At 31.2% G+C, this 23,669-nt stretch overlaps 1 protein-coding gene across 2 annotated transcripts in view; it reads left to right on the top strand.

The window, feature by feature from the left end:
- Nucleotides 1-23,669, top strand: part of LOC111686212 — a 119,153-nt gene that overhangs the window by 1,680 nt on the left and 93,804 nt on the right. The gene's annotated exons all lie outside the window — the stretch shown is intronic.

Genomic DNA, 23,669 nt, shown 5'->3' with positions numbered 1-23,669 from the left:
TTTTGCTATTATTATATTATATGTATTATATTATTATATTATATATATTAATATTTATTAACACATAAAACATATGCATTATTGGAACGTCTCCATGAAATTTAAATAAAATGTAAATTTAATTTTCTATTATATTTATTTAGTTTATAATGTCAGAATAAAAAGATATATTTTTAGATTTTCAATAATATTATTTTAAAAATAGTGTTTAAAAAACCTAATTGCGGTATAGAATACCACATACTGAAATTTCGTTTTTTAAGCTTTAATACTACAGACTTGAATAACACTTTAAATTTGCATTATTTAATTGTATTTAAGCTCTTTTTACTGTTTCAGTCATATACATTTTTATTGCCCAATTCTAGTCGGCAATAGGGGTATGGAACCTCTCATTTTCAACATGACCCTCTCCGATCTCAAGTAAATCAACCTTAAGTAACATAATCCAAATCATTTCTATACAAATTTCAAATGTTTTTATTTTTTGTTTACAAACAAATTGCACTACGCAACGCTGAAAATGGCTTTTAAATAAAAATAGCTGATTCTTATGTATTTCCACCTGCTGAATTGAAAAATTGTTATGAAAAGTTCCCGTTAGTTCTAGTTTCCGAGATATTGTGGTTTTTGTAAAAACGTTATTTAAGAATTTTTTTGGTATATTTTACTCAATTTCTCAGAATCGGACCAATATTCATTGAGTTATTCAACAACATGGTAATCAACATAAATTATCTATCATTAGAATACAATCATGATGACAGTTATTACAGAAGTTATATACTTTTTTCCGTTTTATCCTTATAATTTAAATTTAAGGTAAACGAGTTTGATTTCTTTTTGCAATAAATGCGTGATTTTTGGTTAATGTGTTTTAACAAAAGTTGTTCTTCATACATCATAATACGTAAAACCTATATACAAATATGAAACTTTGGAAGCAATAAGATCCTTACAAACATCATTACAAGCATTTACAAACATCTACAACTATATTTTTAAAAAGAAAGGACATTGCATATATCCAATTCACTATGATAGAAAAAAATTTTTAAACAAAAACAAAAGAATAGTGAAAACTTACGAAATACAACGTTACGGCACCGATTGCGAATTGTATAATATTTTGATTTTATGGGTATATAAAAATAAAAAACAAAAGTTGAATTCAATCCGAAATATTTTACTACGTTTTTAGCGAATTTTCAGTTTTAACCGAAAAATGTTATTATTGGTTTGTGTTGGTAGTACTTTATGGAAAAACTCAAAAAAATGTAGCCCAAAGTATTGTTTTAATGATACTTAAAACAATAAAAGGATCAATTTTCAACTTCCTTGCAAGGCAATATAGTTTAACTGCAATAACTGTCATCATGATTATGCTCTATAGAAAGAAATTTTTTCCATGTTAAAAAAAATTGGAATTTAGTTCTAATTCTGCAAATTTAAGTAAAAACTTCAAAAAAGTGGCGTAAACATTGTCTGTACAAAAATCGAAATATGTAAAAATTAGAGCTAACCGAAAATTTTAATAACGACTTTTGAACTCAGCGGGTGGAAATACATAGGAATTAGCTATTTTTATTTAAAAGGAACACAAAAAGTTCGATTTTGTTGTCTTGTGTTATATTTTTTAGTTTTTAATTTGTTGTTGTGTTAATCAATATATAATACAAAACATGTTTTATGGTTTGTTGAAAAACCTTAAACAATTTTTGAAATTTTAAAATAAATTATTTTAAAAGTAATGCCAAAATTTAGTACGTGATTTTCCAAATTGGGTCTTTAACACACTATTTTTTTTAAATATTGAAAATCTAAAAGGATGTTGAATTGTACAAATTATAAAGGAATATTTTGATGCTGAGAGACTAAAATAAAAATAAAACAAAATATTTAACAACTCCTTTTGGTCATTGCTTGGTCATTTGTCAAAGCATGCACAGGAATGCTAAATTTCTGTTATTTATGGACCGATTTTGCTGATTTTAAATAGCGTTCTTCACGAACGCATGTCTGATAGAATTATTGAAAGTTCGTATCTCGTAGATATCTGGAAATTTTATGCAATAAAAACAAGTAAGAATCTATAGTCGGTTCTGGCCGACGCCATGATACTATATACGATATAACTATAAAAATTCGGCCATTTTAGTTTTTTGTGTTAATTTATATTTTTGACTAAACAGAAAAAAATATGAATGGTAGTGTAACATTGTATTGTCATCTGTCTGTATGTGTGACAAAATAATTTTACAAAACTCGTAAATTTTGTCTCATTCAGAAATATTGATCATAGACCCAGAAAAGTATAAGTATATATTCTGGGTTCTTACTTAATTCTAAAACGATCCAGACATGTCTGTCTGTTGAAAGCACGATAGGGTTGAAACGAATAGAGATAGAAGGTTGAAATTTTACACAAATATTCCCAATAGGTATTGTTTGTTTGGTATTGGAAATGGACAATATCGGTCACCGAGCTATACGACCCCATACAAATGGCCACCCGAAAAACTGTTCATGCAGTCAAACCTCTTTTAGAAATTCAAGTATAGCGATGAAATTTGACCAAAATCTCTTTATCGTTTTTTTCGGAAAATGTTTTTAATAATTTTGTAGCAAAAATACAACTTTTAATAATCTTTATTGCTGCAGCAGGAACTATTAGGTCAAAAGAGTTTTGTAAATGCTTGAATTAACACTTTATAATATATTATTATTAATTTCAATGCAGCCCAAATGCAGTTTAAATACACCCTACACCACACTAACGAGAACGGCATTTTTATTATGTTTTAAAGTTAGTAAAACTTGCGACAATGCAATGTCGCAAGTTTTATCCGTCTATAAAATAAGCCTATTTAACTTCTTTGGAAGCGTCATATGCTATATAAGAATAGGCTCTTTACAAAATTCGACTCAAAAAATTGTAAATGTACGAAAATGTAACTATAAATTGATATATTGAGCAGTACATTTATCAGTAAAACAAAGACTTATCTCTTAAATGTAACATCAAGATTAAATACTACTATATAACTTATTGCAACTTACTCGCAATGTGGTAGGGTATGATTTATTCGGATACATTTTGTACTTTCATATTTTTGTTTGTCCATTTTGCTTGAGAATACAAGCAAGGTATCAGAGCCTGTCTCCCAGGCCGACACAACCGTGTCTTCATCACTGCAATCAGAGAGGATGAAGACTTCTAAATCGCTTTTGGCAAGTATACATGATCTAATCATGTAAAACTGCTTGTAGCCTTTAATACTTAGTTATTGCTAAGTTGTAATAATAGGCCTAAGCCTGGTGGATTCAGGGCTCTTGGGCAAGTATAAGCTCATCCCCTGTTTCTAAATTTTAATTGACTATTTAAGAATTATAAATATTCCTAGCACAAAAATTTAAAATAAATAATTAGAAAAAAAAACTAAAATAGAAAAGTAGGTCAGGAAAATTTGTTCAACCAATTAAAAAAAGAAATTGAATCAATTACAAATTTAATCAAAATTGTATACGTAGGTTTTGAACAATGAGATGACCGATATTTTTTTCTGTGTACATAGGTGCATACTTTGCATTGACATCGAAGGTGCAATAATGTGTAACCGGGTGCTCCGTAACTGGATCAACCACATGCTAAGGAACAGAAGGATAAGCTGCGAGATGTACGATATAACTATCAGGAAAAAGTTATTTCGCGGTATACCACAGGGTGGCATATTGTCACCTTTACTCTGGGTTACCACGATTAATAGCCTCCTAAGGAGCCTAACCGAGAAATGACTTAGTCCTGTCTGTAAGCAGACAATGTCATAGATTTAAAGGGAAGTAGGTTCGAGGCAGTTAACCTGACAAACGCAAAACCATTCGACGCAAGAAAAGCTGAACTAAAAATATGGGTGAGAGAATTCCACAAGGCCTCCTGGAATAATGAAATAGTGGGTAGAACCACGAAGATCCTTTGGGGTGACCATAGGGTTGCCAGATTCCAATTTGGAAAAAGCTGGACATTGGGTTTTAAAAAGCTGGACAAACCAAAAAAAGGTGGACATAAAAATACTGAGAAAATGTTAAAAATCTTTAAATAAAAACCACGAAAAATAGCATGAAATGATTCTTATGCCAACTTGAATATATGCAACATATCGTTAAATCCATACTTTTGAAAAGAAGAATTAGCTAAAATTCAGAATTTAACAATATAAAATAAAAACTCACTTTCAGATTTATCCATAAAATCTAAAAATCTAAATAAAGAACTAAAAGTCGCGGTCCCAATGATACAGTAGCAGTCAAAGGTTATGAGTATCAAATCTTTTCATGTATCGCGATTATTGTTCGTCGTACGATTTTAAATTAAATTTTCACAATTTTCGCCAGTCAACATTTGATTTCGAATTATTTTGTTTTCTTTTTCTTCGCTATGTTACTTAAGAATATCAGTTTGATTTATTCTAATAAATATATTTTGGTTTATCTCAGAATTATCACAACATTTGAATATTCAAAATTTTAATTTGGTCTAGAAGTTGTAATTTCAAAATTTGTTTATATAATTTACTCCCACCAAATTTAATAAAAATCGGAATATAGCCTACTTCGTTTTTTCATATAAGTACCATAAGTGCTTTTACTAAGAAGTTCTTAAAAAAATATTTACGGATATTTCGCCCCAAAAAATGATTTTAAGTTGATCAGTGTCAGATTAACTAGTATAAATAAAATAATATTTTGGTGTTTTTATGATTTAAATCAATATAATTTGAAACACATAGAATTTTTTGCTAACTCTTAAACCAATAAAGATATCGATTAATTTTTGTGCACATAAGTTCAACCAGTAGAGGTACAAATTGAATATTAAAAAAATTGAAAATATATGGTTTTTAATGGCCGCTACGGAAACACTACAAAACTGGTCTATATCAAGTATAGCCATCGTAGTTCCAGCTTTTGCCAAGTTATCGTGTCCTCTTACCCAAATAAGAGAATTATCATCTCGTCATCTTATTAACAGATTGACTGCCAGTATAGATTCTGATATACCCATATCCGATATTATCAATGCCTATTTATTGTCCGTTTTATTCCCTATACCACTTTAGTGGGGAGGTTATATTGAGTTTGCTCCGAGTAGCTCATAATTATGTTTAATATACAAAAAGTTTTATACTAGCCTTGAAGACCCTGTTGAATTTCGAGCCCATTTACAAATAAGTATGTTAGTAGAATCATCTTAACTCTAAAAAATTACTCAATGAATAATGTAATTCGGTTTAAAAATATGCCGAAATGTTTACAATTTTATGATCCTGCTTATTTTTATACCCTTCACGTTCGTGTGAAGGGTACATAGAAGTTTGTCATTCCGTTTGTAATTTCTATAATATAATTTTCCGACCTTATAAAGTATATATATTCTGGATTCTTAAAGATAGCGGAGTCGATTTAGCCATGCCCGTCTGTCTGTGTGTATGTTGAAATCAGTTTTCAGAAGACCCCAGATATCTGCGAGATCCGAATTTTCAATAATTCTATTTGAAATACGATCGAAAAGAACGCTATTTAAAATCAGTCCAATCGGTCCATAAATAAAGAAAATATAAGTAAAAATCCGAGACCACCTCTGAAAATTTCATGAAAAATTTACATTTTTCGTGCATGCTTATACAAAACAATAAACAAACAAAAACAAAACACAGTATCAAACGGTAAATTTTTTGTTATTGTGGTTTCTTGTTTATAAACACAAATCAAAGAATGAATATGACGTTACGTTACGTTGTTATTGAATAGAAACATGAAATTAAGTACGTAGAGCCCGGATTAGACGAGAACACATTAAAGGGGACTTTTTGGTACTTTTTCGTTCTACAGTTACTTTTTTGAATTTTCTATAATATTGAACCTAGAAACATGAAATTTACAACGTAGGACCTTGACTAGGTAAGAACCTATAAAAAGGGACTTTTTGGTACTTTTCGTTCTACAAAATGTACTTTTTCATTTTTTTATAATATTGAACCTAGAAACATGAAATTAGCATGTAGAGCCTTGACTGGGTAAGAACCTATTTAGGGGGACTTTTTGGTACTTTTTCGTTCTACAAAATGTACTTTTTGAATTTTCTATAATATTGAACCTAGAAACATGAAATTTAGCATATAGGACATTGACTAGGTAAGAACCTATAAAATGGGACTTTTTGGTACTTTTTCGTTCTACAAAAGGTACTTTTTGAATTTTCTATAATATTGAACTTAGAAATATGAAATTAAGTATGTAGAACCAGGATTAGGCTAGAACACATAAAAGGGTACTTTTTGGTACTTATTCCACAAAAGGTACTATTTGAATTTTCTATAATATTGAACCTAGAAAAATGAAATTTAGCATGTAGGACCTTGACTAGGTAAGAACCTATAAAAAGGGACTTTTTAGTACTTTTTCGTTCTTCAAAAGGCACTTCTTAAAATTTCTATAATATTGAACCTAGAAAAATGAATTTAAGGATGTAGAGCTCGGATTAATTTAGATCGTATAAAATGGGCTACAATTGGTATTTTTTGATTTTTTGTAATAAAATTCGTAATGACTGTTTTTTAACACATAATGGTGAAGGGTATATAAGATTCGGCACAGCTGAATATATAACTTTTACTTGTTTAATCAAAAACTATTAAAATTCTCTTATTTAATATATTATAATGTTTAAATTTAGCGGAAAAACACTTAAGCATCCCCGGGATTTCATTTTTAAAAATCCCTGTTTTCGGTACTTTCAAATCCCGGGAAATCATAACAGATGTACAACATAAAAATTATTGTCAAGTTATTGTGGTGTACTAAAAATTTATATTTAGCTGGACAAATTAAATTTTAGCTTGAAACCTGACAAGCATCAAAAAAGCTGGACAATCCAGCCAGGCTGGACAACCATAGGTGACCCTGATGAGACCAAAACGAAAAATCGTCTTAAAATGAGCATGTCAGAATTTAGTATGATTGTACGTATTTTGAGTGCACAAGCACAATAATCACATCTATGCAAGGTTGGTCGTGCGGCTTCATACGACTGCAGAGCATGTGGAGAGAACAGTGAAACTCTGGAAGGAAGCTGTGTATCTTTTTTACGATAAGAAGCAGACAACAGGACCGATAGCGGCCTAGATGTATCTTCGGATTTGTATACATTAGTATACACCCTTCTATCAACGCCACCTATTTTTTAATAATTTTCTTCTCCGTTTCCATAGCGCCCTAAAATCAGACCTGGGCGATTTGCATTAATTTTGCATTAACATTAAATTAAAAAAAAAAATAATTTAATGGAAAAAATGTTGCATTAACATTAAATTAGGCTCATTTAATGCATTAATTTTGCATTAACATTAAATATTTTTGATTTTAATGCATTAATTTTGCATTAACATTAAATATTTTTAAAATTAATGCATTAATTTTACATTAACATTAAATATTTTTGAATTTAATGCATTAATTTTGCATTAACATTAAATATTTTTAAAATTATTGCATTAAATTTACATTAACATTAAATATTTTTAAATTTAATGTATTAATTTTGCATTAATGAATGTATATAAAAAGTGATATATGTATGTTATTTAAAATACAATACCAAAGTCTGACTTAATGAAAGTAAAATCAAATGGGTTAAAATACTTTCAAAAAAATCTATGTTTTTTTTAATATGAGATTTGCTTATCTATTTATATAAAATTCTAACGTTACTGACTGACTGACTAACTGATTGATTCATCATCGCACAGCCTAAACGGTTAAAGCTAAAGAGCTGAAATTTGGACAGGGGGTTGGTCTCCTACCAAATAGATCCACTAAGACGGGATTTTTGGAAATTCGAATGTTTAGGGGGTAAAAACGGGTAAAATCGGTAACCTCATATCTCCTAAACTAGAAAAGATACAAAAATAGTTTAAAACTTATCGTCGTTCATTTAAAAAATAAGCGGAAAGGTGTCTGGTACTTTTTTCAATTTCGGCCCCTTTAGGGAATAAACGGGTAAAAACTGTATTTTGGTACTTTTTTTGCACCCCATGTATCTTTTGAACCAGTGAACATTCAAACAATATTTTTGACTCCTTCATAACTTGACGAAAAAATAAAAATATAAATTTAGTACTTTTTGGTTATTCGGATGTTTAAGGGGTGAAAATTGTACCTATTTTTGGTACTTTTTTCATAAAACATTTATTTTGGTTTATTAACTTATACATATAAATACGTAATAACGGGCTCCCATTTTTTCATTCTCCATCTGGTAGTTTTTGAGTTTTCTTTGATATTGAAATCGAAACATGAAATTAATAATAAAGAGACTTTTCGGTACTTTTTCGTTCTGCACAGGTATTTTCTTGAGTTTTCTTTAAAATTAAACCTAGAAGCATGAAATTAAGCATGTAGAGCCCGGAGTAAGTGAGAATCTATAAAAGGGGACTTTTTGGTACTTTTTCGTATTTCGACTGGTAGTTTTTGAATTTTCTATAATATTGAACCTAGAAACATAAAATTAAGCATGTAGAGCACATAGTAAATGAGAATCTATAAAAGCGGACTTTTTGGTACTTTTTCGTTCTACAAAAGGTACTTTTTGAGTTTTCTATAAAATTTAACCTAGAAAAATGAAATTAAGCATGTAGATGAGTAAATGAGAATCTATAAAAGGGGACTTTTTGGTATTTTTTCGTTCTTCAAAAGGTACATTTTGAATTTCCTATAATATTGAACCTAGAAACATGAAATTAAGTATGTAGAGGATGGATTAAGTGAGAACCTATAAAAGGGGACTTTTGGTACTTTTTCGTTCTTCAAAAGGTACTTTTTGGATTTTTGTATAATATTGAACCTAGAAACATGAAATTAAGCATGTAGAGTCCGGAGTAAATGAGAATCTATAAAAGGAGACTTTTTGGTACTGTTTCGTTCTACAAAAGGTACTTTTTGAGTTTTCTATAAAATTTAACCTAGAAACATGAAATTAAGCATATAGAGCCCGGAGTAAATGAGAATCTATAAAATAATAAATAAAATGGGACTTTTCGATCATCAAAAGGTACTTTTTGGATTTTTGTATAATATTGAACCTAGAAACGTGAAATTAAGCATGTAGAGCACGGATAAAGTGAGGGGACTTTTTTGTACTTATCCGTTCTTTAAAAGGTACATTTTGAATTTTCAATAATATTGAACCTAGAAACATGAAATTAAGCGTTTAGAGCCTATTTTTAAGTGAGAACCTAAAAAGGGCACTTTTTGGTACTTTTTCGTTCTTCAAAAGGTGTGTTTTTAATAATATTGATCCTAGAAACATGAAAGTAAGCATGTGGTGTCCGGAGTTAATTAGAATATATAAAAGCAATCAGGGACTTAAGTGAATGAAAATTTAAACTGGAATATTTTCTGGTACTTTTTGAATTTTCTATAATATTGAACTTAGGAACATGAAATTAAATAAAATAGGTCCTTTGGTACTTTTTCGTACTTCACTGGTACTGGTACTTTTAGAGCTTTCTAAAATATTGAATATATAAACATAAAATTAAACACGCAGTATCCCAATTGAACGAAAATTGAAAAAGCATACCCTGGTACTTTTTTGTTCTTTTACTAATACTCTTCGAATTTTCTATAATATTGAACCTAAAAACATTAAATTGGACATGTAGCTTTTTTATTTGTATAAAAATCTTTATGCGATTTTTTTGGTTTCTAGTTGAAAATTAAACATGCGTCATCCTAATTTAATGAAAATATATAAAAAGGCACTCTCTGGTACTTTTTCTTCAACTGTTTTTTCTAATTTTCTGTAATATTGAGACTAGAATCATAAAATCAAACTTAAAGAGTTCTCTAAAAGGGGAATTTTTGATATTGCAGATATATATATACATTTACAATAATGATATTTATTTTATTCCATTACGATGAGGGTAGCGAAGCACACTGGGTATAGCTAGTCTAATATAAAACTATATAAGAAAGCTACTCAAATGCCTATATTTTTTCAAAACTGGGATATTAGTACATTTTGCAATGCACTGAAAATCATTTCTAATTTTGAGACATTTTATTCGATTTTTTTTTATTTGCAAAATTTTGAGTTTGGAAAGAAATATGCAAAAAAAATTAAATCATTTTTTTAATTATCATTGTATTTTCTGAAATATGAAATTTGCGACCATACTAACCTCAGACTTGCTCATTTTGAGAAGATTTCTCGTCTTGCTCTCATCAGGGTCACCCCATAGAATCTTTGTGTTTCTACCCACCGTTTCTTTATTCCAAGAGGCCTTATGGGATTCTCTCATCCATATTTTTAATTCAGCTTTTGTTGCGTCGAATGGTTTTGCGTTTGTCAGGTTAACTACATCGAGCTCCCTTTAAAGCTATTACATTCGCCCTTTCGTTGCCGACTACTCCCGAGTGGCCTAGTACCCATATGATGTGAACCTTACCTCTGGGAGAGTATTAGGTTAAAGCTTTCTTACAATCCAATACGTTCTTAGATTTAATTCTATCACCTGATATCGCACAAATTGCCTTCTGGCTGTCGGTAAATATATTAAGCCCTGTGGTGCCATTCCGTTATTGCTCGTACTTCTGCCTGGAAGCTTGTGTTATGATTAGGTAAACGGTGGTATATTTCTGTTTCTGGGTATTCAATATAGAACCCCAGGCCCACTTTGTCCCCTAATTTAGAGCCATCCGTGTAGCAACGGATTCCTACTGGTATTTGCTCTAATGTTCCGCTTGACCAAGACATTCTATCTGGGATTAGCGTTTCAAAGTTTCCGACATATTCAGTGTCTGGTATGCGATCACGCACGTCCGATGAATGTGTATAACCTTCCAATGTGTCCAGTATACATTGATGACGTGTCTTATAACCGTTTTTGGCCAGTTCGCCTAAAGTAAAGAGCCGTTCGGCTGTAAGCGCCGCCTCATATCTTATATATGTTTCAATGGGTGGAATATCTAGCAACGTTTCCAGAGCCTTGGTTGAAGTAGTACACATGGCACCACTTATACCCAAGCTGAACTCCCTGTAGTAGTTTGATATTACAATTTTTGTCCAAAGCAGTCCACCAGATTATTAAAGCATAAGATAGAATTGGTTTAATTACACTTTTATAAAGCCAATTTGTCATAGTAGGACTAAGACCCCATTTCATGCCTATGGTTCTCCTACATATTACCCAGCAATGATGTGCTTTGTTGATCCTATCCTCTATGTGGTGTCTCCATTTTAATTTCCGGTCAAGTATTACACCTAAGTACTTAACTTTGTCACCGGTATCTTCTTGCCCAAGAAGCAAGGTTCAGTATATGTAGAAATTTTTGTCTTTCTTGTGAAAAGACAGATTTCCGTCTTCGCCGGGTTAACATTGAGGCCTCTCGGTTGAGCCCAGCTCAAGGCCGTATTCAGAGCCTCCTCAGCTCTTCTACACAAGTAATTTGGATCCTTTCCCTTTAAAAGTATTACGACATCGTCTGCATAGCAGACGGTCTAAGTCCTTTCTCGGTTAGGGTCCTTAGGAATACCTTTTTCCTGATAGTTATATCGTGCATCTCGCAGCTTATCCATTTGTTCCTTAGCATGTAGTTGATCCAGTTACGGAGCACCCGGTCAACATAAAACTGGGATTGGATAAGGGTATCATTGTGCACGTTATTGAAAGCGCCTTCGATGTCAATGCATACTGTCAGTGTATACAGTTTGCTATCGAAAGATTCACGTATGTAGTGGACAACTTCATTTAAATCGGTTTCCACCGATCGTCCCTTTACATAAGCATGCAGCTCTCGCTCTCTATTGGTTGTTTGCCCTTTGAAGCGATTGCAGGGTCCATTATCTTATTGTTGACTAGGTCTTCTATTTTACTCTGTTGGTCTATTGGAATTTTGCCTGTCGGATTACCGGCATCGTAAACTGCATAGCAGAGATCGTTCCGGTGCCTACTTCTGGCAACTTTGGCGTAAGATGGCGGCTCTTTTCCTTTTCCTCCATCTAGCTTCTCCTTCCTCGTTTTTCGGGGCTTCTTTTGAGATTCCCTTACCTTTGAGGTTGATTTCGCCGACGTGTTTGTCTTCGGAATATCTGGCTTGGCGCTGTCACCCTTACTCGCAGGATTCTCATTTAAGATTCCTTTGAGTGAAGTATGGCTTGGCTTCGACTGTGTATTAGAAGACGGGAAGCTCTTTTTCTTCTTAGGTTTATTCTCAGTTGTCAACTCCTCGGGAGACCTGATCCTTTTTGCCTCAGATATTGTGAGAGAATCCGATTTTTCCTTTGGAGTGTCGTGTGATTAACTAACTATGATTTCCTGAAGCATATTTTTCAACTTCCTCCTCTGTGCTCCAGAAAGTCTTTTCTTAGTAATAGGTAGTTTAGCTATGCTATCACTCACCTCTTTCACCATTTGATCTACTTCATTCTTTTTGGGATTTGCTATAATGGTATTATTATTATCATCTGAGGATTCAGAGTCGAAACCCTCACCTATATTTAAAGGCTGAGGTAGCTTAGAGCTCTCTCCGAACACATCCTTCTCTTTCACCCCTATATTTTTGCCAGCGGCATGCTGTACACTTGACGCATTGTCCGCCACGGAGGCCTAGATGCCCACCTCCGTAGTAGTATTCTGCTCACGATTGCAGGATGACGACGACACATGACTCGCGAGTAGATCAACTCTTGCCGCCGGTATTGGGATATTTAGGCCCTGCACCGTAACTTTTATATTTTTATTTTCCATATTTGTTTTTTCCAGTTTTTTGGTCCGCGGGGAATATAATATTCCCAGGTGGTGGATAATCTGCCCTCCCTCAGCTTAAGTGAAATTAAAGCTGGGAGAGGACAGATGGTCCATCACCACCCCCTATCCGCCACCCAGGGACGCGCTCGGTAGGAAAAAACTGGAAAACTCCCCCGAGTTACTTAAGGGGAATTTTTTTATTAGAAAATAGCTTAACCCGTATTTTTAACGATTTAAAAACAAATTGAATAACTTTTTTATGTCATATAATGTTACTAAAAAAAATTTTTGGGTTTAGTTTCTGCATTCCATTTATTTGTTTTATATGTTTGGAATATGATGAGACGGTAAATTTATGATCAATACATCGTTGGATGTGGCTTTAAAATTCTTTACAAATGATACCCCATATTGAATATATGGGCTATCATTAGAGTGCTCCAAAAAAACTAAGTTTCGAATTTTGCCCGTCCCCCCTCTAAAATTGCTCTACGGGTTATAAAAATAAGTCGTGCAAAAATTTAGGTCAATAGGACTACGTTAACTGGTGCCGCAACGGCTCAGAAGTTTAAAGATGCATTTACAAGGGGAAAATATGATTTTTTCAGTTTTCACAAAAGCTTTGTCATTAAATAATTTGTTTTGTATTTTATTGTCAAAGAATCGTAATGTACATAGAATTAGCGTTACAAAAAAATAAAAAACACAAAAATTGGTTGAAAAATGTAAAAGTTATTAGAAATTCCCCAGGCCATTATCGTGTCTCAAAGCACTTGAATTCGAAATGTGATAAGAAAATAAACATATTTTTGAAAATATTCTAAAAAAACAATTATAATACTTAAAATACATCTGTAGTTACTTTAATATGAGTTTTTGTCCTTATAGAATAACGTAAACCTGTTCTCAGCTATGGTCGAAAAATTTTGATATTTTTAACGGTCGTTTCAAAATTCAAATTTTAGTTTTTTTGATACTTTGTTAAACAAATTTCAATATTTTTGGGAGAACTCAGGGATTTATGGACGCCATTAACCCATAAACATTAAAGGTCAAATTTTGTAATATTTGCAATTTTTGATGAAACTAGTTGAAATTGTTTCTATTTTTGGGTAGATTATCACAAAACTTAAGAAATTTATTTATTAACAACCGATATTTACAATAATAGTGAAAAAAATAATTAAGCCTTAAACGGCCTTGGGATCAAAATGAACCCGATGTTTTAAAAACATGCCAATTTGGACATATTTCAATAAAACCCGTAAAAAAATTGCATATTTTCCCCTTGTAAATGCATCTTCAGTAACGTAATCCTATTGACCTAATTTTTTGCAGGACTTATTTTTATAACCCATAGAACAATTCTAGTGGGGGACGGCCTGTAGGATACATTTTTTTCCTTCATACAAGCTTGGAGCACTCTAGGCTATCATATATGTAAAATTAAAAAAAAAACGGAAATACTTTTTTTAATTTGGTCCAGCTCACGAAATTTTCAGATGGGTAACAAAAACACATTTTGGTTTTCCATACAGAGTGAGTCGATCTAATATATGTACATACACATGTATATTAGAGTGTCCCTCTCAATCGATGAGTATCCAAGAATAATAAACTAAAGACAGTGGTATAGAAAAAAAAAGAGGGAAATAATTCGGTAACTTCTAAACGGTTAATCCGATTTTAATGAAATTTGGTATGCACAAAGAGGAGGTGTTGTCGAGTTTAGGTTTTGAATTTGGACCTTATAGGCCCGGCGAGGGGTCCTCAAATTAGGACACCTCGGCTATGTTAAATTTTTAAAACGTTCCTATTTCTTTATTTGAGTTTCGATTAAAAAAAATTCGAGCACTATAAAAAATGTAGTAGTAAATTATCTCTTATAGTTTAGGAGATATTCGCATTTGAAAATTAAAATTTAAAATTTTTACCGTCCTTACTTTAGTTTTTTGATAATAGCGGGTCCAAATATTCCCGATATATATCAAGCAGTGAAAGAATTATGTAGAAATCATGACTGAGTCCTTGTGCCAAAAGAAGCGTGTGTGCCAAATTTCATCTAATTATCTTCAAAATTTCGACCTGTACCTTGCGCACAAGGTTTACATGGACAGCCAGTTAGCCAGACGGACGGACATAGCTTAATCGACTCAGAAAATGATTCTAAGCCGATTGGTATACTTTAAGGTGGGTATAGGACGAATATTTTTTCTATTACAAACATCAGCACAAACCCAATATACCCTGCCCACTAAAGTGGTGTAGGGTATAAATAGTATTTTTCTTATAAATAAATGGATATTTAAAGTTAACAATACATGTTATATCATTACAAATATTTTATTGTTTTAAACTTTACGTTACAAATGTATAATTATAAAGAAAATCGCTAAAACAAAGGCATACTAAATAAACAAAATCTTTAAAAAAAAAACAATTTATGATTAAATAAAATTAAAATAAATCGAATTACAAATAATTTCTTAATATTTGTGTGTTATTAATTTATATATTTCTTTCAAAAATGTAAAATTTACCAAATATTCGTTTACATTTTGATTAATCAACCATATGTTGTGAAAATACACACACATGTATGTTTGTTTTCAAATTTATTACTGGGGAAAAAATATCCAGTAAAATCAAAAAATTCTCTATCAACGAACTGTCATTTTTATCGTTTTCTTACTCTCTTGTTGCAAGTTTTCAAAAGTACGTGAACGGAATTCAGTAAAAATAGTTGCAAATTATCGAGTATGTGTACTTTTCACTAACACATACTTATAGATAGGTACTACTGTCAAAGAGTCGCACTACTTATTATACTTTGGTTTAAAATATAATCAAAATATGTTTACCTTTAAAAGTATTATGATATCGCCATTTTAACATCAGTTTTTTTGTTTATCTGTACCAAATCGGATTACATAAAGTTTTGAATAAACATAGTGTTCAACAAAAATGTTGAAAAGTCGAAATAAAGAATTGCTATAAAAATGTCTAAAAAATATTTTGCGGTTCGCCATTTTAATACATTTTGCTAGCTTATAAGTTAATACTTTTTGATTACTCATGAAATGATACTTATATTTTAACAAATAAGAGTTCTATATTCGGTACACTTTTTGGTACAATCAGTACCTATTTTACATAATTTACTTTGGCTTCAATTTTCTTAATTTCATGTTTCTAGATTCAAACGAAAAAGTTACCTTTTATGGGTTCTGACCTAATTCAGACTCTACATACTTAATATAATATTTCTAGGTTCATTATTATAGAAAATTAAAAAAGTACCCTTTAAAAAACAAAAGGTTCACTTTATCCGGTTCTCACCTAATTCCGACTCCACATACTTAATTTCATGATTCTGGGTGGGTTCATTATTATAGAAAACTCAAAAATAACCTTTAATGTTTTTTATCTAATACCGAATCTACATACTTAATTTCATGTTCCTACGTGCAATATTATAGAATATTCAAACGAAAAAATACCAAAAAGTTCCCTTTAATGGATTCTCACCTGATTCAGGCTGTACATACTTAATTTCATATTTCTAGGTTCAATATTATAGTAAATTCAAAAAGTACCCTTTGAAAAACGAAAAAGTACCAAAAAGTTCTCTTTTATGGATTCTAACTTAAGCCAGGCACACTAGTGCTGCTCTCTGCTGTTCTCGATCTGCCTTGTTTTAAAAAAGAGTATAATAACAAAATTTACCATATGATTATGTATTTTGTTTAGGGTTGCGAATAATAGAACGATCGACTTTTTGTCGAAAAGTCGAAGTCGACTATTTTGTTCCAAAAAAGTCGATAACTCGACTATCGTCTATGAAAAAAACCGACTTTGTAAATAAAGGTAAAAAAATGTCAAAAAGTCTAAAAAGTTAAAAAACGTCGGAAAACGTCGAAAGAAGTCAGAAAAAGTGGAAAACTCGAAAATAGTAGAAAAAAGTCGAAAATATTAAAAAAGTGGAAAAAGGGTAAAAAACTCTAAAATAGTTGTAAAAAAGTAAAAAAAAATAGTCGAAAAAAAGTCGGAAAAATACGAAAAGTCGGAAAAAGTCGACTATTTATAAAATACTAAAAGTCGAAAACTCTAAAACTCGTCTATTAACTAAATGAAAAAAGTCGAAAAGTCGACTTTTCGTTTCAACTATAGAACCAAAGTATAACAAGTAGTCCGACTCTTTGGCAGCCGTACCTAACTCTAAGCGTGTGTTAGTGAAAAAGTACCCAGAAGTTCGACAAAGAGTCAATGCATACAAAAAAGACAGTAATTTCCACTAATAGTTAACCACATGGATGATTGTAATTCGTATGTTTTGGGCTATTTATCACGAATGTACCCTTTGTAATCGAGAATGAAGACAGTCGTCACTTTAGTGTCCTCTTTGTAAGCGGGAGCGGAGACAGTCGTCTCTTTACTGTCCTCAAGTAACCTAGAGATTATACTCTTAAAAGTAGTTTTTTTTTTGTTGTACTTCCGAAAGTAGTTATTTTACTCATCTTTAGGAGAAATGATTTTTACTTTCTACTAATATGCCACCATCTGGTTGAATCAAATTTATATCTTTCGGGTCAATAGTCACATTATTGTCCTATAGTATTCTAGAGAGTAGACACGTGAAATTTTTAAATTTTAGTTCCATTAATATCTTACCACCTGGCTGACTCCAATTCGTATGTTTTTGGTCTTTCGTCACAAATAAACTCTTTGTAAACGAGAATGAAGACAGTCGTCACTTTAGTGTCCCCTTTGTACGCGAGAGCGGAGGCAATCGTCTCTTTACTGTCTTTTTGTAGGGTATAGAGTGACGATTGACTTCCTCGTAGGACAAGCCAAAACCTAGGTAGTCAGTTGGCTAGGGGCCACCACAAGTGATAGGTTAAGTGGTCAGTTCGGGACTGTCCCGTCGAACTGCTGGGTACCTAACTCTAAATATGTGTTAGTAACAAAAATGTATAAGTATTAATGCATTCTAAACACACAGAGTTTTATAAAAAAGTTAAAATTTTAATTTTGTTCGAATTTTCAATACCAAAAATTGAAACTCTGTTTGTAAATTAAAATTCAACAACAACAACAAAAATGAAATGTCAATAATTAGAAAAATATTTTTTTCTAATTATTGAATCACTTTCTGAGTCGATTTAGCTAGGTCTATCTGTCCGTCCGTCTGTCTGTCTGTGTGTCCATGTAAACCTTGTGCGCATGCTACAGGTCGCAATTTTCAAGCTAATTTGATGAATTTTTTCTTTTCTTGGTTCAAGGACGAACGCTATTGAAAATGGTTGAAATCAGTCCACTATTTCGCCTAGCCCCCAAACAACCGTACCCCCCGAATCGGGCCTTTAGGCTCCTAATTACGTTAAATGTTCTATTATGTCAACAAAAATCTGTAAAACTTAGTTTTATAGAACGATAAATGACACTACTAATTTTTATAGTTATCTCCCCTTCAGAGAATGTCTTGAAGGTCAAAATTCATTTATATAATTTATCTATATAAAAGAGTAGCGTTACTGACTGATTCATCATCGCACAGCCCAAACGGATGAGCCTAGAATCATGAAATTTTGACAGTAGATGTGTTTTTGGTTATGTAGATCCAATATGGAGGGATTTTTGGAAATTTGTACATTTACGGGTAAAAAGGGGAAAAATGTTTTCTTAATTATCTTACACAATATTAGTGATACAAGAAAATTTTTAAATGCACCTGTATCTAAAATGAGCAGATGGGTGTCTGGCAATTTTTTTGCGATTCGTACTTTTAAGGGGTAAAAATGTGTAACAAAGGTGATTTTGGTACCTTTTTTGGACCTTTATAACTTTTGAACTAATTAACATAATTAAATTTTTATAAATATTTTGGATACATCCCCCAAAATTATGAGACACCTGTTTCGTACTTTTTTAAAATTCAGTCCTTTTTGGGTGTAAAAGGGAGAAAACTGTATTTATAGTACTTTTTTAGTACATTAAGAAAATTTTTTTCGGTTTATTGATTTATTCCTATTAAATTACGGACTAACTCTGTAATATTTATTGTAATAACATTTTTGCTATTTCACTGGGGAAAAAAGTACCAAAAAGGGGAAAAACGGGAAATTTAATTTTATTCAAACTCATTGAGCCATTTTTTATAAAATTTTAAAAAGTAGTTTATTTACTCACACAAAATATGCTATTGATATATTATTTTGGAATTCGAGTACTAAGGCCTACTATATAGAACCAAATTCGAGTAAATTGTTTGGTACCTTTTTGAAAGCACAATTTTTCTGAAACAAATGTATGCAGATTTTAATCATTTGAGTTTTATCTGTGATATATAGATTTAAATACGGAACATTTTGTAAACTTAATTCTCGAAAAAGTATATTTCTAAGCGAAAAGGGGGAAACATTGTACTCTTTTTATCAGTACTTTCCACTTAGGTAAACTTTATTCCACTTTTGGTACTTTTTCTTCCCTCAAAAACACATGATTATTAAACATACACGGTCCTCATTAAATAAGATTCTTTAAGAAACAACTTTTTAGTACTTTTTATCTCATAAATTGTACTTTTTTTAATTTTCTCAAAATATTCAACCTAGGAATATTAATTTTAACATACATGGTCTTGACTAAATAATATTCTGTAAGTGGGAACTATTTGGTACTTTTCTATTCTTCAAATGATACCTTATAGACTCTTTATAATGGTTAGTCGGAACACACGGTCCTTATTAAATAAGAATTTATTGAGAGAGATTTTTGTACTTTTTCGTTTTTCCGATGATACTTTTTGATATTTTTACGAAATTGAACATAGGGTAGCGAAGCACCCAGGGTATGCTAGTTTCTAATAAAACGATTAAAATCTACATAAATAACTTTGAGGTAGACGTAAATTCCTCCACCAAAATTTATAAGGATAGGCCCATATTTACCCTTACTCCCCTTTGAGCCCTCTTGTAGAAAATCTCTTTTGTTTGTCAATAATACGTAAAAATATTCCACAATACGGTTAAAGAACAAATTAAATGGTTTATTTTTTAAATTATCCACTTTTTTAACTGGTGTAGGGTATCATATAGTCGGCAATGTCCGACTATACATTCATACTTGTTTTGTTTTAAGCATGAAAAAATCTCAATTTTTGATTATCCATCAGTAATGTTTGAAATTAGTGCAGAACAACCGAAAGTAAATCGGGGTTTTTGAAATTTTCAAGATACATATTGCAATAAGCGACAAATTTAAATTTTGTTTAAGTGATCAACTCATTAATTTATCAAGAAGGTAGATATGAGAAGTAAATTAATTAATTATTTATAAAAAGATTTTATAAATTTAGTATACATAAATTTAAAGTAAAAACAGTTTTCTGTTTCAATTGTGTTGATCTTCCCAACCTAAAAAGTGTTTTTTGTCATAAAATTAAGTAATAAGTTAATGAACAAAGTATAACAAGTAGTCCGACTCTTTGACAGCAGTGCCTAACTCTAAGCATGTGTTAGTTAAAAAGTTTTTAGTACTTTGTTTATGAATTCGTGTTTTTCGTAAATGAAAAAAGTATTGAACATATTTTTATTGTAAATTCGCTTGAAATCAGTGATTAATGAAATTTAAGAAAATTAAAAAAAAATTTTGTTTGTTTTATTTAAAAAAAATATTCTAAACAATTGAGTTGTTATTTGTTATTATAAATAACTTAATATATGTATATATTTTTAATATTACCTAGAGTGTTAATATTTTACCTAGAGTGTTATTTTCTCATAAATATTTTTTCGAAAATTTGTTTGAGTGATTAAATTAGTATCTATTAATCTAGATTTAAGTATATTTAAACGAAATTATCAATATTAACACCATTTAAGTGTTGCGAGTAACATGAATATTTTTTTTTATAAAAAGTAACTGAAACTCAAAATATTCATGACTATCTATATTAATATCGATATACATACTTATGTATGATAATACCCCGTTCACATGATTAACCATCTGGTCGCGTATTTATGCCCTTCACCTGAGAAAGGTATACATATATAAGTTTGTCATTCCATTTGTAATTTCTACTAATTTTCCGCTATGTCCGACTGCCTGTTGAAAAAAAAATTAGGAGATCCCAAATATCGTCGGGATCCAAATCTTCAATAACTCTATAATTCTGCTTTTGAGAAGTTTTCTAATAAAAATCAACAAAATCAATTGATAAATAACTGAGATATGAGGAAAAATCTAAGACACAGCTTATACTTATTTGAGGGTGGTAATGCAGTGCATTTGTTGTAATAAGGCTTATATTTGTTTGTGTGTATTAATAATTTGATGACAATAGAATTCGAAAAATTCCAAAAGTACTCTTCTAGGAAAGTTATTAATAAAAAGTTCGAAATAAGTACTCCTATTGTTAATCACATGGAAAATTAAACTGGCCTTGGTTGTAGTCGCCCTGCGGGAAAACGTCTTAGTTTTAGAAAAAATAGTTCTATTTATTCTATTATTGCCAAAGATAACATAAACAGGTCGAATTAAAATGAAAAAAATATCCTTTTTATGGGCGTGTCCAAATTTAGTTAGAACATTTAGTTTTAGGACATTTGTGGGGTGGCCAAATGGGAAAGATACTGGACCCGAAGAATATTAAGTTTAGCGGTGGCAAAATTATGGTATAGAACAATTTTTTAGGGCACGGTATTGATCAAATTCAATTAAAAGAAGATATTATATATGGTATAAGGTAGAGATGCATTAAAAAAAACATAAAGGCCCGTAGTTTGGAGATTTAAAAACGACAATGGCTCTAAAAGCCAACTTAGGAGTTGCAATGGAGTGGCTAGACTCGAAAATTATACCTGTATTAAAGAGGCCTGCCTATTCACCATATATCAACCCCAGAGAAAATCTATGGAAAAAAGTAGTTCCAAGATATGGACTCAAAAATTGTTTCAATGCATCTCCAATGTCATGCAAATATTTTGGTATCGCTTTTTTACATCAGTTGTATGGTTTATCCATACTAGATCGGATTAAATAAAGTGTTAAACTAACGCAGTGTTTAAATAATTGTGGACAATAAATAATATATAAAAGTATAATAGGAAACAATATAAATTTCAATACATAAAATAGGGTACATAAAAAATTAATAATTTAAAAAAAATTAAATTGTGTTTATATTGGCATGAAACTGTGGATATATATTTTTTTAATGGGAATACCAGCGCTTGGAAGTTTTGTGTTTGTTTAAAAGAAAATTAACAAATAATTACTTTTTACGCCGAGCACATTGGATTAACCATATTATGTTTAATATGTAACCATAATATGGTTACTTGAAACCATAATATGGTTACTGGAAACAATATTATGGTTACTTGAAACAATAATATGGTTGCTTGGAACTACAATATGATGCTACACATCACATTATGATAATAAAACTATATTATAATGAAATATTCGAACTATATTTAATCATAATATGATATGTTATTATACTAATAATGATCATAATATGATAGTTTTTGATAGTAAAAATGATCATAATATGTTTTAACTTTAACCATAATTCTAACCATTATATGTTGCTCTTAGATTATGGTTACTACAACTATATTTTTTCTTTGCGTGTGGTTGAAAAAATGGAAGATACGGAGTAAACATGTTACGTTCGCACTAAGGAGAGGGAATTGTCCACCTGTCACACTTAACAATATTAATATTCCACATTCCGATTATGTTACTTACCTTGGAATTCATTTAGACAGACGACTTACTTGGCGTCGACATATTGAATCCAAGAGACTCTACATGAAATTAAAAGCATCTAGTCTGCATTGGCTTATAAACTACTAATCGAAATTAAGTCTTGAAAATAAAGTCATCCTGTATAAAACCGTCTTAAAACCAATTTTGACATATGTATGTTATGCTATTGTGGGGCAACGCCAGCAATAACACTATTGAAATTATACAGAGAGCACAATCTAAAATTCTTAGGATCATGACGGGGGCGCCATGGTATATAAGGAACTAGTATATCCACAGGGATTTAGAAGTACCACTGGTAAAGAATACGCTTGCAAGGCTTCGTAATGCCGATCTACCACCCCGCTAGGACGAGGATCATTCATTAAATTTTGCTCTCATCAGAAAGTAAACACTTTTAGTTTTTAAGATTTAATTACTTATTGTTAGGCCTTTAGAATAAGGCAGATTCAATAATACCAATAAAACGTAAAAAATTGTTTTCTTTATTTTCACTGCTATTAACAGAAGCATTAATAGCAGTGTACTTCGGCACAAACATGTTTTAAGGGGACATAAATCTCTTCGCAGAATCTTATAAGGATCGGTCCATAATTGACCCAACCCCCCATATAAAGTCCCCTCAAGAAAATTACTTTATCGCTCATAACTGACTAAGAGAAGAATCAATAGCGGCGAAATTCGGCACAAACATGTTTTATGGGAACATAATTCTCTCCGTAAAATCTTATCCCCCAATATAAAGTCCTCTTCAGAAAATGACTTTATCGCTCATAACTGGCTAAGAGAAACATCAATAGCTGTGAAATTCGACCCAAACATGTTTTATGGGAACATATTTTTCTTCGTAGAGTTTTATAAGGATCGGTCCATAATTGACCCTACCACCCATATGACTTTATCGCTCAGAAAATGACTTTATCGCTCATAACTGGCTAAGAGAGGCATCAATAGCGGTGAAATTCGGCACAAACATGTAAATCACTACGTAGGTCGGGGTATAATTGACCCCACCCCACTAATAAGGTCCCCTTCAGAAAATGACTTTAATGTTTAAGAAGCATATATATATATAATATT

This window comes from Lucilia cuprina, chromosome 6 (genome assembly GCF_022045245.1).
Source record: "Lucilia cuprina isolate Lc7/37 chromosome 6, ASM2204524v1, whole genome shotgun sequence".
Taxonomy (NCBI): Eukaryota; Metazoa; Arthropoda; class Insecta; order Diptera; family Calliphoridae; genus Lucilia; species Lucilia cuprina.
Note: the sequence above shows the minus strand (reverse complement) of the source record. Positions and strands in the feature narration are given on the sequence as shown.